This window comes from Bos grunniens, chromosome 5, assembly GCF_055505025.1.
Source record: "Bos grunniens cultivar Pamir isolate PY7600 chromosome 5, Bosgru_T2T1.0, whole genome shotgun sequence".
Lineage (NCBI taxonomy): Eukaryota > Metazoa > Chordata > Mammalia > Artiodactyla > Bovidae > Bos > Bos grunniens.
The window spans coordinates 23,612,625-23,628,265 of record NC_141169.1 but is presented as its reverse complement, the minus strand read 5'-3'; the positions used below and the strand labels follow the sequence as shown (position 1 = coordinate 23,628,265).

The following is a 15,641-nucleotide window of genomic DNA, read 5'->3' as shown; positions in this document are numbered from 1 at the left end:
ATGTTTAGTACCCATTTCTTGTGGACCTCACAGGTGGGAATGATTCGAACATTAAATATTTCATCTCAAAATAGTTTTGAGCAGTAAATGAGCACATTATCCATTGTCTCGCCACCATAGTTTATACAGTCTAAAAGGTTTGAAGTCTAAACCACCTAACTGCTAGTTAAAGTCTATTATCTTTGTGTTTGCCTAACCCTCTGCAGGACATATCAAGGAAGTTCAACATGCCTGTTATAAATGTTGGGTATCTAATTGCCTTACCTTATAGCTCAGCCAGAAGGCAGACACTAAATAAAGAAAACCATCCGTCTCAGAATGACATACTGTCTTTGTACATTTTTTAAACGGAGGAAAGATAATGGCCATGTATGATTCCTGGCAAGACTGCTGATTTGCAGTCTCTTCAGGAAATTGTAGTGTTTCCGAGGACAATATTCCTAGTCAAAATAGATTAAGCCTGAAGCCAAAGTGATGACCACAGTCAAAGTTAATGATACTGCATGTTTGGTTGGAAACAACTGGAGGAAAAATAAGTTATCATAGCAGACGATCCACCCTTTCATCCCTCTTTATTCTCTCGCTCTTATCACCGGGGGGACAGAAGAAAATAGTTTTCTGTTTGAATCCTTTGTATTTGTAGGTAGGGCAGAAAAGCCCTTCACTGTGATGAAATGGAGTCTAGGGTAGGAGGAGATATGTTTTAGTAGAAGCCTTGCTCTTACACAGTTTCACATTTTTAAAAACTGTAAGGTGACCCTACAACATTGTAACATTGTCTACAACATTGTTAGAGACAGAGGAGGGGGATGGTGGCTGCTCTCTGGCAGCCACAGAAACAGCAGCCTGCCAGAGGAGAGGGGAGAGGAAGTCTACTTTAATGCTGAGAAACTGTCATGATTAGTAGACCACCTGCAATTCCACTTCTTGGTATACAGCCACAAGGATTCTACACAGGAACTGGAAGGGGCATTTGAACACTCATGTTCAGAGCAACACTGTTTACTAGAGCCGAAATGTGGAAACAACCTAAAACATCCATTTACTGAAGAACGGATAAACAAAATGCTGTAAAGGCACACGATGGAATATTATGCAGCCTTAGAAAGGGAAGAAACTCTGACCCATGTCACAAAGTGCGTGAATCTTGAGGACAGTAAGTTAAATAATCTCATTGCAAAAGGGCAAATACTATATGACCCCACTCGTGTGAAGTACTTACAGTAGTCAAATACATAGAGACAGAAAGTGGAATACTGCTTGCCAGGAGCTGAGGGGAGGGAAGAGAAATGGAGTTATTGCTTAACAAGTTTGGGGTTTTAATTGAAGAGACTGAAATAAATTCTGGAGGTGAATGGTGGTAATGGGACACAAAAGTGTGGCTATATTTAATGTCACTGAACTGTACACTTAAAATGGTTAAACTGGTACACCTTTTGCTATTAATATATATAAAATATATAAATGTAATATATAATTAATACATATACATTTTGGGGGGCCATGAGTGGTGAAGGTGGTGCTATCAAAGGTGATGGTGGTAAAGGTGATGAAAAAGAGCAAAGAAGCACAGCTATAAGATTATTCCCACTATATTATGGCATGAACATGACTTAAAAGAGAATCTCACCAGGTGCTGATAGTAACACTTTATTGAGTGTTCACTCAAGGATTTACACTAAGGATTTTACATACATTAACCTATGTATTCTTCACAATGACCTTATGAGAGTGGAAACTACCATTATACTCTTTTGAGATTTAGCAAAATTAACCACCTGATTAAGCCATGGAACACGTGAATGCCAATAGAGTTAGATTCGAACTCAGGGTGTCCTGTGAGCCCAGTGGTTCTCAAACATTAGTGTGCATTAGAATCACCTGGAGGGCTGGTTAAGCCATAGATTTCTGGGCTCAGTCTTCAGAGTTTCACCAGTTCTGAGGTGGGCCCACGGATATTTGCATTTCTAATAACTTCCCAGATGACTCATGTGGTTGGTTGGGAACCACACTTTGAGAATCAGTGTGGTGGTTTATCTTCTAAACCACTGCAAGGTAATAGGAGAAGGACTGGTTCTGTCCAGGAGGATTCCTGGGTGAGTGCTGTGCTGGACAGATAGGTAGCGGGATAAGGAGCAGAGTTCACTACCCTTTCTTGGCTGTGCCTCTCCATTTGCTGTAGCACAGGCGGTGGTTTAGTTGCTAAGTCATGTCCAACTATTGCAACTAAACCACCACAATTTCTTGGCTGTGCCTCTCTCCTTGCTATAACACAGCTGCTGCTGCTGCTAAGTCGCTTCAGTCGTGTCCGACTCTGTGCGACCCCATAGATGGCAGCCCACTAGGCTCCTCTGTCCCTGGGATTCTCCAGGCAAGAATACCGGAGCGGGTTGCCATCTCCGTCTCCAATGCATGAAAGTGAAAAGTGAAAGTGAAGTCGCTCAGTCGTGCCCGACTCTTAGCGACCCCATGGAGGCAGCTGCTAATGTCTGTTAACAAGATATGAGTTTTAAGGTGTATTTCCCTGAAAAGAATTAGCAAAGACTGACAAAATCATATGTCTTCATTAGTCTCCTTCCTCTAGTATATCCAAATATTCTACATCCTTCAATCTCAAAACGGTATTCCATTTGAGGTTAATCTCATGGTTTTCACAATTCAGATTACTTTTAGACTCACTCTTACACAAGTTAGAGATGATTAATATCTGATTGACTTATGTATTTTTATCTTTCTTGTCCAGTGAGTTTAAAAGTTTTTAAAGCTTATATTTATCTTGGGCTTCCATGTGGTTATAACAGTCAGACTAGCTGTATAATCAATGATTATTGACAAAAAATGGTTTAATTAGATATTACCATTCAGTTCAGTTCAGTTCAGTTGCTCAGTCATGTCCAACTCTTTGCAACCCCATGAATCACAGCACGCCAGTCCTCCCTGTCCATCACCAACTCCTGGAGTTCACTCAAACTCATGTCCATCAAGTCGGTGATGCCATCCAGCCATCTCATCCTCTGTTGTCCCCTTCTCCTCCTGCCCCCAATCCCTCCCAGCATCAGAGTCTTTTCCAATGAGTCAACTCTTTGCATGAGGTAGCCAAAGTACTGGAGTTTCAGCTTTAGCATCAGTCCTTCCAAAGAAATCCCAGGGCTGATCTCCTTCAGAATGGACTGGTTGGATCTCCTTGCAGTCCAAGGGACTCTCAAGAGTCTTCTCCAACACCACAGTTCAAAAGCATCAATTCTTCAGCACTCAGCCTTCTTCACAGTCCAACTCTCACATCCATACATGACCACTGGAAAAACCATAGCCTTGACTAGACAGACCTTTGTTGGCAAAGTAATATCTCTGCTTTTGAATATGCTATCTAGGTTGGTCATAACTTTCCTTCCAAGGAGTAAATGTCTTTTAATTTCATGGCTGCAATCACCATTACATCAATGTTAATAAAAATTAGGATGAAATACAATAGAATATAATGAAAATATTTCAGAGTACTAAATGTTGGTTAGAAGCTGGCAGTCCTGTCATTAGTCCCCGTGATGATTTTGGAGGAAACAGAGGCATCTCTGTTCAAGACATCTATCTGGCATCCACACAAATGTAAGAAGCCTACAAGGGGATGGTGAACACTGGAGCTGTGCAATATACACACCTTGCACAACTCTAAGACATGGCCCTGTGTATTGGGTGACTCACACAGGCTCACTGCTCCCTTCCAAGGCAGATGACAGTCTTAATAAATATTAGTCCAACAGTTCTCCAGTCATACACTGTACATAAATCCGTAACTGGATTCACAATATTCTACAATGTTCTATCCCTCGGTCTTTCTCTATTATTTTATATAATGAGTATCCTAAGTGTAAGAACCGTGTCTTTGTATCCCTTGTGTCTAGGGAGGTATACTGCATGTCATACACCTTCACAATAAATGTTTGTTGAATGAAGTAATAAGTGAATAAACATAAATCATCATTGTCAAGTTATTTAAAGATCTAGATAAGATTATACAGTAAAATGCTTTGGAAATTTCTTGGATAAATAGCAAGACAATAGGTAAGCTCAAGGGAGAAAAGGTTGATGGTGCCATCTGAGTTTTGGTGGTTTACTTTTTCAGAGTCCTACAATGAGTTTTCCTAGCATTCTCACCAATAATCCAGACAGAGAGTAGATGAATAGTTTTTTCCTCCTCCTACACTGAGAAAATTGCTCTTGTCCTAGTTATATAAATTCCACAGTTTTTTGGTATTACAATAAATCCCCTACATATGAATGAGTTTGGTTCTAAGTGTGCATTTTAAGTCCATTTTCTTCATAATTTCAGTTTGTTCATAAATCCAACAAAGTTAGCCTTGGTACCCAACTAACACAATCAACTATATAATACTGAACTATAATAGGCTTATAATACTTTTCACACAAATAATATGAACATAAAAAGCAAACACAAAAAATAAAGAAAACTTTTAATCTTGAAAAGTACAGTACAACAGCTGATGTACAGGGGCTGGCACACACATTCACATCTTTAAACGTTTGAAACTTGAAGGTTCATACATAGGGGACTTATCTACAATTTTCCTTGATGATGTTGTCAGATCAGGACACCTATTTGTTCAAACAATTGTGATGTTCATGTTGAAAGTCTTTATTGGGATATTCTATCTGAGAAATTACTGTGGAAATATAGCGAAGTTCCTAAGTGCCTTATCCTCTTGAACATACTCCTTCATGACTCCTAAAAATTCCCACTTTTCCCTTGGCCCTTGTGTTAGTCATCAGCGCTTTTTATCAGGTGTTGTCAATACCCCATCTTCCCTTACTGGCATTTGGCCAGCCTGTAGTTCCCTGGAAGTTAGATTGGCCATGTGACTTTCTCTGGCCAATGAAATGCGAGTAGGGGCTGATACGTCACTTCCGGGTGGAAGCTTTAGGAGCCCGCGGTCGATTCCCCACTGTAGCCTCCTCATTGTGCTGATGACTGGTCAAATTGAAGTCTCCATCAGCCCAAAGTCTCTGAGCAATTTCTGTGAGTAATATCTTCACATTTATTATTAATGAGAAGTCAGAATGATCAAAGGAAATGTTTCTTTGAAGTGCCTTAGTGAAATAACTGGCTTAGAAGTGTATGCTTCAATTTCCCCCCTTTTCTTTGAAGACGTTACTTCATAGTGCATTATGATCTGTGTGAGCAAGGGCGGCTTCAAAGGCCTGTGCAGGGTCAGCAGTCCTTCCCAGAGTAAACACAAGTCTGCTGTGTCTTTGATTGGTGCCTTTCACAGCCATCAGTCCCTGTCATTGTCAGGGACCCCAGACTCACAGAATTACAAGTTTTACTCAAAAGACAGGCATTTTAAAAACGTTATTTTATTGAGGTATAGTTGGTTTACAGTGTTGTGTTAATTTCTGCTGTACAGTAAAGTGATTCAGTTATACATATGTGTGTGTATATATATACACCTTCTTTTTCATATTCTTTTCCATTATGGTTTATCAAAGGATATTGAATAGCGCTTGCTATGCTACAGTTGTTGTTTAGCCATCTTACCTGTTTGCATCTACTAACCCAAACTTCGGTCCTTCCCTCTCTGCCCCCTCCCCCCCCCCCAATCCATGGAAACCACAAGTCTGTTCTCTGTGAGTCTGATGGAAGAAAAGCGTTTATTTCTCAATCCAAAGAATTAACTGAGAGTTGTCTCTGTTCCTTAGTCCTTCCTGCTAGGCTATTTTTTTTTTTTTTTTCCCTCTCTTTTGTTCTTGACTTTGCCACATTAGCTCCATGCACAGAAGCCTGCTGCTGTCTTTGCTTTGCCTGTATCTGGAGCTGGCCTATGAAGGATTCCCCTAAAGTACAGGTGACTGGCTAACCATTGGACTTTGTGGCTGCTAGTCTTGTCTTGTCCCCTTGGGTTTGGAGCCAGGGCTGAGCTTAGACAAAGTATTTAGTAGGTTAGCATTGTTCTCAGGCTCACACACCCCTGTTCACATTTGGATGACAGCACTGTGTTAGGGTACTGGGAATTGAATATTACACTATACTTACCAGCAGTACAGCCTTGAGCAGATAAAATCTCTAAACCTCAGTCTCCTGATCTCTTAAGTGTGGGTATTACTCCTGATCTCAAAAGATGGTTGTAAAGATTAAATGATGTAATACATAAAAATGCTTAGCACACTATATTCTTTCAATATATTTTCACCTTTTCTTATTAGTAGTAGTAGTATTAGTGCTGTGCTGTGCTTAGTTGCTCAGTCGTATTTGACTCTTTGCGACCCTGTGGACTGCAGCCCGCCAGGCTCCTCTGTCATGAGGGTGCTCCAGGCAAGAATACTGGAGTGGGTTGCCATGCCCTCCTCGAGGGGATCTTCCCCAGTGAGGGATTGAACCCAGGTCTCCCGCATTGCAGGCAGATTTTTTATTATCTGAGCCACCAGGGAAGCCCAAGAATACTGGAGTGGGTAGCCTATCCCTTCTCCAGGGGATCTTCCCTACCCAGGAATTGAACTGGGGTCTCCTGCGTTGCAGGCAGACTCTTTACCAGCTGAGCTACCAGGAAAGCCCTGAGATTCAAATGACTGACAAGGCATACACGTGCGCCTTTTGTGCTGTGGAGTGCCTGGTGTACAGGAACCCATGTGTGTCCAGAGAGATTATTGGTGACAACAGCCCTCTGAAACAGTGAACACTTCATTTCTCTGTGAGAACAAATTTCTTTTTCTTCTTTTCAAACTCCTTACTTTGTATTGGAGTATAGTCGATTAACAAGTTGTGGTAGTTTCAGGTGAACAGCGAAGGGACTCAGCCATACACGTACATGTGTCCGTTCTTCCCAAACCCTCCTCCCATCCAGGCTGGCAGATAACTTGGAGCAGAGTTCCATGTGCTATATCGCAGGTCCTTATTGTTTATCCATTTATATATATAGCAATGTGGACATGACCTTCCTAAAGTCCCTAACTTTCCCTCCCCTCTGGCAACCATAAATTCATTTTCTAAGTCTGTGCAAGTCTCTTTCTGGAAAACCAAGTTTTAAAAAGGATATCAGTTGGTGCCAGTGGTACAAATAAAGGAAAAGAGATGAGCTCTGTGAAAGTGATGGTTCTTAGAAAATCATCAGAAATTTGGGATAAATGGAAAGCGGGACATTCAGCTGGGCCTTACCCAGCACTGTTGAAGGAATGAATCCACCACACACACTCTGTAAAGAAAGGAAAATGTGGTTTGTGAAACTGGTCTGGTAAGGACTCCAGCTAGTACAATAATTGTTTTATCAAGTAAGACACAAAACTGTAGGGAAGCCTGGGAATGCAGAAGTGGTGAGATGTGTGTAGGAGCTGTGAGTCTTAATAAAATCAAGATGTGGAAGAAAGCAATAGGCCTGTTCACAGACAGGGATTCATGTTAAGTGTCAGGCATGCTCCTGTCCAAAGCCAAGGGTCAGTTTTACTTAGCTGGCTTGTGTCCGCTTTTGCATTGGCCAATGGGCTGCTGAAGGGGAGGATTCTGTAGGCATCACTGTTCTCTCTCCAAATCTAGCCTGGTGTCTGGTGTGCAGTAGGTGTTGAGTGTTGAATAACTGTTCAGTGAGTGAATAAATGAGTGGATCCATCTCGGGAATAGGTTCTAAAGACTAAGCAGGACCAGCAGAGAGAAAATTTGTGGTCAATTTTGAACAGCGTGGGGGGAGGCACCTGGGGTAAGTGGAGCCCTCCCTGAGGCATTCCAGGTGAGAAGTTTGGAGTTCTGCACAGACCTTGAATCCAGCATTGCAGAGGTTTACCAGTTGCATTAATGAAGATGCTGGAGAAGGTGGCCTGGAGACCTCTGGCAGAGTGAATCAGGAGATTAGAGGATACCCATGGCTCTGTGGGAAGCATGGAGGCAAACTGGTGCCCAACCCTCCCTTGAGAAGGGTCCTCCCCACCTTTTGCTTTGGGGATTAAGTTCTCTGTATTTAGAGTAAATTTTAAAACTCCCTGGGTGAGGTACCCAAGGCTCCTACCTGGATATGACAAGGACCATTTATTGAGTACCTCCATTATTGAGTACTCCATTGGGAGTGTTTTCTTTACTCTACCAAATTTAATTTGTGCAATAATCCCAAAGGTGGGTACCATTACTCTCATTTTAAAGGTGAGAACTGAAGGTTAGTAAAGTTAAGCAACTACTACACCATAGATCTGAGATTTCAAACCCATGGTTATATGACTGCTCATTTTCATGCCATCAACCATTAAGAAAAATTCCCAGCTTTATTTTTAGGTTAGGGTGTGTGAGTATGTGTATAAATATAATACACATCTCCTCCTTCATTTCATGGTTCTACAAATATTTGCTTCTATAACTTCTCAGCCATACCCTTAAATTTTTAGGGCTAGGGAGATATTGGCTGAAGCAGAGAAGCTTTATGGTGGCCCCCATGAACTCTGCCTCCTAATGTTCACACCCACATATAATCCCTTCCCCTTGAGTGTAGGTAGGGCCTCTTGCTTCTAACCAATGGACTGTGGCAGAGGATGGAGTGCACTCCCTTGATTGTGTTAGGTTATGTAAGTTCATCTTCCCAGTAGACTCACACTGAAGTCCCTTTCTCTCTCTCTCTTGCTGACTTTGAAGAAGCGGGTTTCCATGAATCCTATAGTGACAAGGAAATAAATTTAACAGCCTGAGGGAATTTGGAAGTAGATCTGTCCCCAGTTTAGCATCTGATGAAAACTCAACCTTAGCCAATACCTTAATGCGACCTAAGCAGTCAGGACCTAGCTCAGCTGTGTTCAGACCCCAGACCCACAAGAACTGTAAGATAATAAATGTGTGTCGTTTTAAGTCACTAAATCTGTGTTAATTTGATATCCAGCATAGAAAACTAACATAGAGATCGTTGCTTGGGGGAAGAAAATTCTTGCTATTTGATGACTAAACAGACATGTACATAGGGGTCAGAGGATTGTGGAAACCCATTCTTGGGTTTTTTCCACTGATGGAAATCAGTCCATAAGAATCCTTCTTTTCAGTGGGTAACAGGGGCCTTTGTCTCTACTCTGCCTCCCTGAGTTCTCAGCTGGCCCGCTCCTTGTCAGTGGTCCCTTGGGACAGACCTTGCTCTCATGCACTCAGTAGAGCTCGGCAGTGGAGAGAGGTCTCAAGTTTCTTCTGTCTTGCCCACTGGAGGGTCATAAGAGAAAATGTCTTACCTGGTGGCCTCAGGGTGGAGCATCTACAAGATGAGTATTTTTAATCACTTATTGCACATTTTTCTGCATTATTATGCCAGGAGATTCTCTTTCTTTCTCCCATGTTAGCAAAACCCCCTTTTATTGTTTTAGATGGTATAAATCAGAGTCCAAAGGAGCTGTGAGTTAATGACCTCACCCCACAGGGGAAAAAAAGAAAATTCCATCAGGCTTCCCCTCTTGTCCAGAAAAAGGTTTATATTACTGAGAGTAGGCAAACTGCAGGTTAAAGGCTAAATTCTTTTGACTATAATGTAATAATAAAACCTTTTTTTTTTTTAAAGGATCAAACAAAGCCTTTGCTTAAGCCAATAGCAGGTGCAAATACAATTGCTATCCTCTTGCTGTGACATGTTTGTGCAAACTGAAATCTGACGTATTCTAAGACTGAACTACACAGGGGTTTGGGTGGAGGGCTGATCCTGAGCAGAGAGGGCAGGTGACCTATGACTGCCTTCAAATTCCCTCCCTGCAAGCAAAACAATGGTGCCACCTTCATTCCCCCACCTGCTCAGTCAAGGGGCAGTGGGAGAGTGTGTGTTTTGCCTATTTTGTTGCAAGGAGGAAAGGGAGTGTTGTTCTGTCCTAGATAAGGAGGCAAAGGTGACATTCCTATATTTTTGTTGGATCTCTTTGCATGAACAACCTCACCTGTCAAAACACGATGAAAAATGGAATTGGAACAAAGGAGAAAGAGGCAGGAACCAGTGAGAAGATGGATTGAACCAACCAAGGCCTGAAAACACCATCTGTAATTTCACTTTACAGCTACTGATCTTACCATTTTGGGCTAAGTTGTATTTGTGTTTGTGCGTGTATGTTCATATATTTATCTTTTATGACTAACGATAGAATCATTGTATCTAGGCCAATGGCTATCCTAAGATATTGTTGTGGGTGTGTAGATGTAATCATAAATGAGTAACTTCTAGACCATGGCAGAGAAGGCAATGGCAGCCCACTCCAGTACTCTTGCCTGGAAAATCCCATGGACGGAGGAGCATGGTGGGCTGCCATCCATGGGGTTGCGAAGAGTCGGACACGACTGAGAGACTTGACTTTCACTTTTCACTTTCATGCATTGGAGAAGGAAATGGCAACCCACTCCAGTGTTCTTGCCTGGAGAATCCCAGGGACGGGGGAGCCTGGTGGGCTGCCGTCTATGGGGTCGCACAGAGTCGGACACGACTGAAGTGACTTAGCAGCAGCAGCAGCTAGACCATGGGGATCAAACATATTAACTGGATTTGTACAATGTCATTTGCCACTTGACTATATGTATCTAATAATGCCCCAAATTTTAAGATGCAATTTTGTAAACAAAGTGTTTTCACAGTTATCTCATTATCTTGTTCAGTGGCCTGAACATTTGCTTACCGTCTTCTTTTCTGAGAAGTGTTAGTTGTTCAGTCATGTCTGATTCTATGCAACTCTATGGATTATAGCACACCAGGCTCCTCTGTCCATGGGATTTTCCAGGCAAGAATACTGGAGTGGGTTGACATTCCCTTCTTCAGGGGATTTTCCTGGCTCAGGGATCAAACCTGGATCTTCTGCATGCAAGTGAATTATTTACCATCTGAGCCACCAGGAAGTCCTTCTCCTCTGAGGATGGCCCTCAGAGAAGGGCAGAACTGCTTCTCTTGACTCCCAGGCCCAGTCCAACACGTGCCTGTCCCTTAGGATTTCATGAAGTCTGTCCCTGTCTGTCTCTTGGGCTCTCCTCTCCATTTGGACTCCAAGCTCTCCCCACTCCCAAAATTTCTGGGACTCTGCAGCTGACCCTCCTGCCCCTCATTCTGTGATCGGCTAATGCAGCGTTTTCTCCAAATATTCCTTTGCTCTGTTTGCCGTAACAGAGACCCAGAAGTCTCCTGAGGACATTTCTTCCCCTACAGCCTCTTCCCAACAAGCTTTTTGTTTCATTTATTGTTTTTTGTTCTTTCTTTCTTTTCTCCCCTCTATCTTATGGCTGGGAAGCAGAAAAAGCATCCTCCTGGCTCCCTGTTGGTGACTGCCAAGCATTTGTTTCCCTCTCTTCTGAAAATACCCTCTCTCACCTCCTCCTCCCTCCTTGGACCTGTCATTTCCTTGACTTATCCTTACTCCTGCTCCCTCAAGAACCTCTTAAAACCCCTATTGTAGAAATGACCAGCTTCCCTCTGTAACGGTTCTGTCCTAAGAGCGAAGAGCAGTGACTGGGGCATGCTTGTGGTCAGCCTTATTTGCTGTGGCCCCAGGTACTCATCTGGCCTTCCTACCTGCCCGCTGTGGGCTAGGTGGAAGACAGGGCTTAGAAATGTGCGAGCTGTTGTTCCTTAGCATCCTGGTTTGTCTGGACTATTTCAAATCAATTGAAACAATTTAAAAACTGATTTCATTTTTAAAATTCCTTTTGTTGAAGTATAGTTGATTTGCAGTGTTGTATTAACTTCTGCTATACAACAAAGTGACTCAGTTATACATATATACATCCTTTTTCATGTTTTTTCCATAAGGCTTATCATAGGGTATGGAATATAGTTCCTTGTGCTGTGCAGTAGCGTCTGGTTGTTTATCCATTCTGTATATAATCGTTTGCATGACTGCATTTTTGCTTATATCAAAGTGAGTTTTGGATAGTGGCAGTGATGAAAATGAAACACCAAGTTTCACTCTTCCTCCTGGGCAAAGTGAAATACAAGTGTATCAAATACACACAGTGCTACCAAATTAAAAGAAACTTATCCCAAGGAAACACAACACAATAAAATAAATTTTAATGTTGTAAATGTTTCTGTATTTTCATAAAACTATAAATACATCCTTTTAAAATAGTCTCTGGTTAACAAATAGTGTTTTTTGGGAAGAGCTTTCTTTTGTTCCGAAATTTGAATTTCCTACATTTTTGGTGCTGAAATTTCCTTTCCTTTTTGAAAGAATGGAAATGGTAGCTTTTTATGATTGTTGTTTTTGGCAAGATGGGCAGTTTGGCAGCTCTGTTAGCTCCCAATTGCTTTGGGAAGTTTTATCCTCCTGAGAAAGTTACGTCTGGGAACCACTAACCTAAAAAAGCTATCAATTATGAAATACAAGAGGACTAAAAAGATAGAAAAAGAATTCTATGTAAATTAAGAATTCAGAAAATTTGGCTGACTTCATAAGTTTATTTCGTATAATATAATGTGTAAAATTTCACTTTCATCTGCCACTTCTTTACTAGGTTATTTTTATAAACACGGAGTCTTAAAAAGACTTAAAATGGTAGAAATTGAAATATAGTATAGCTACATAGTATTTCACAACGCTTTAGAATATATGTTGTTCAAGGATTAATATGTTACAAAGGATTTTTTATAATAAAATTCATTTTTTAAATTGAAGAATAATTGCTTTACAATATTGTGTTGGTTTGTGCCAAACATCAACATGAATCAGCCATAGGTATATCTATGTCCCCCCTCTCTTGAGCCTCTGTGATAAAGGTTTTATTTTGGTTGTTTTCACCTGTTCTTGGTGTGTGTGTGTTTGCTCGGATAGTCCTGCTCTTGCCATCACATGAATCCTACAAAATAGTGAAGATTGCGAAGGTTTCTCTGTAATGGTCACAGTGGTTTCTTATGTTTGTACGCTGTCCCCCAAAATCAAGCTGATTAAAAAAACAGGAAATGTGCTTCTGAGGTTAGTCATTTTTCTCACTTTACATTGTATAATTTAAGCAATATGACCATTCCATGAATATTGAATATAATTTCCTCATGAATTTTGTATCCTATTGGGACATTTTGAGTATGGGTGTACTTTTGCTGTGCTCAGGTGCTCAAAGACTTTGTAAGGATGTCAAAACTGGGGCACTGATTGGATTTTCTGTCCGTGTCCCAGTTCAAATGAATTACATTTTGCCTCATTAGAAAGCAGATCCTTTTACTCCATCCCATCCTATCTCCGTTTCAATGAGCTGTAGAAGGAAAACACAATTTCCATGACACTTGTGGTTTCGGAATGAGATCATTTGCAGAGGTTGAATGTTTCATCCACAGCAGGTAGTTTTACACTAACCTAGATTAAAAACAAAGTTGGAAAAGCTAACTTGTAAGCAGTTCCCTCTCAAGCTGAAGGTGGAAACATGCCACATTGTGTCTTTTATTTTCCTTTGAAAATTCTTTCCCCTTTGGATTACTTGGGTGTTCCAAAATTTACTTGGAAATATATAAATATAGTAAATATAAATTTACTATTTATATTTAGAAACAATGTAACGACGACTACTTAGAAATAGTGTGTTGCAGTTATCACAATTTAATTACAAATTGCTTTTTAATACAAGTAAGTAGAGGAAAAGTCTTAATTTGGGTAGCTCCTTATATCCAAATAGACAGAGAGCAAATTCTTTATTGGTGTCAACTTCTTTCAAATCTTGAAATATCTTATGGATATTTCTTTGTAAAAAAAAAAATGATTTAGGAAATACGAAAATATTGGTGAGGTTGAGGACAGTAAGAAAAGGAGATTAAGATCTCAATGCTACAGGGACTTCCCTGGTGATCTATAGTGGCTAAGACTTCACACTCCCAATGCAGGGGCTTCAGGTTTGATACTGCTTGGGGAACTAATACCACATGCTGCATGGTATGGCTTAAAATAAATAAATTTTTAAAAGATAAAAAGAACAATTTTTAAAAAGATCTCAGTGATAATGATACACAAAAATATAAGATCAAGAACATTTGGAGACAGGATGTCAAGTTTGGAGATTTGAAATAAATATGTAGAAAATCACTGTAAGCCACCAAAATTCCCAAACTTTCATGTATATATATTAAGTTCTCACTAAAGAGTAGAAGGGGTTAATATTTTTAGCAGGAAAGAACTCTTAGCAAATTCACAAATTATACTCTTATTTATTCTTCCATCGTGAAGGATACATATTTGTTGGCTTAAGTAAGATCTCCTGCCTTATACAGTTTCACTGTGGAAAAAATAATATTGACCAAGCCTCTGATCCTGCCTGACATGAAATTGATACAGACTTAGAATCATGGAACTTTTCAACTGGAAAGTAAACCTTTGGATGAAATTTAAAGGCATTAAATAACTTTTGACCTTCACCACAGTTAACATTTGCAAGAAGTAATGATACATGTCACAAAGACAGAAAGTTTAGATAATTATATTGGGCAATAGTACACAAGGGGTCCTAGTTAATGAACTTGAGAGTTCTCTTTCCTACTACTGGGTAAAGCCCTTGCAGAGAATTCTAAACTTTTTGAAGTGGGCAACAATTTGGAGATGACAGCCTGGCTGTGCACAGAGAAGGTAACTGAGGAAAGAGAAAGACTTGACAACATGAAATCTCAGAGCCACTTAGAGATAAAGCCAAGTTCAGCAGAAGGAAAGACCATAGATTTTCTGCCAGTGGAGAATGAGGGCCCCTAACCAGGGAAGCAGCCTCCTGCCATAGATCAGGGAAGGTGCTGAGGAGGGTGAGACAACACTGAGGAGGTGAGGAACCCAGCCCAGACTTTGAAAGGCTCTTTGTTTGTTGATCATCTCCTTGGTGAGAAAGACTGTCAACTTATATCAGAAACTGCCAGAGCATGATTGATAGCTTGCAGTATATAAAGGAACTTAAATTAGCTGTTTGGAAGCCTGGAGATAGTATACTAAAGTGGTCAGGACCTTGGGCCCTGAAAGCCAGCTGTCTGGGTTTGTCTGTAGGGTGAGAGAGAGAGAGGAAATGCCGTGCTAGTCTTTGTAAGTCATGCCAAAGAATTTTGGTTTTAATCCTAACAGCATTGAGAAACCGTTTCCAGCCAAGAGTTTGAAAGTGGAGAAGGGTGTGTGTGAATTTGAACCTGAAAAAGAGTCTGCAGTTCCTACCGCTGTCCATTACTAGTTGTGTGAACCGGGTGAGTTATTGATCCTGCCTGTGCCTTGGGTTTACCATCTGTCAACTGGCACTCATCCTTTCCTGTTGATGTGAGGAGTAAACGAGACCATGCTTTAATGCTTTAGTGCCTAAAGCAATGCCTGGAACACAGCTGGCTCTCAACGGGTGATAATGGCATTCAGCGTGGTCCACATTAGGACCGAGTGGTCATAAAAAGTGGGAAGAAGAAAAAGGCCCAAGGGGAACAGAAAACTTAGTGATAGAGTGAGAAGAAGGGAACATGAAGAGTGTTCTCTGGACCTGTTCAGAATTAGCGATAAGTAGGGGACTTAGAGGGGGGACACGCTGGGTTTTGAAACCGGACTTCAAAGAACGCTCACCTTTCATCCACAGCCCTTTGAAATACTGAGTCATCCATAAAGAGCATCCTTTGCTCTTCAGTGTTGATAAGTTTCCAGCAGCTCTACTTTGAACCGGGCTGTTTTCTTGGAATGTCTAGTGGCCCATTTATTCTCTCAACTATAAGAGTAATCAG

General features: G+C 41.0%; 1 protein-coding gene across 5 annotated transcripts in view; it reads left to right on the top strand.

Annotated features, from left to right (window-relative positions):
- The first annotated feature begins 4,908 nt into the window (after nucleotides 1-4,908).
- EEA1 (early endosome antigen 1) overlaps nucleotides 4,909-15,641 on the top strand; it is a 218,637-nt gene continuing 207,904 nt past the window's right edge. For 2 of the 5 annotated variants that reach the window (XM_086399022.1, XM_086399021.1), the window contains exons 1-2: nucleotides 4,909-5,032; nucleotides 15,010-15,125. The gene's annotated coding sequence lies outside the window, so the exon portion shown is untranslated. The remainder of the gene's footprint in view (nucleotides 5,033-15,009; nucleotides 15,126-15,641) is intronic. The other 3 variants (XM_086399025.1, XM_086399020.1, XM_086399017.1) reach the window with 2 other exon arrangements.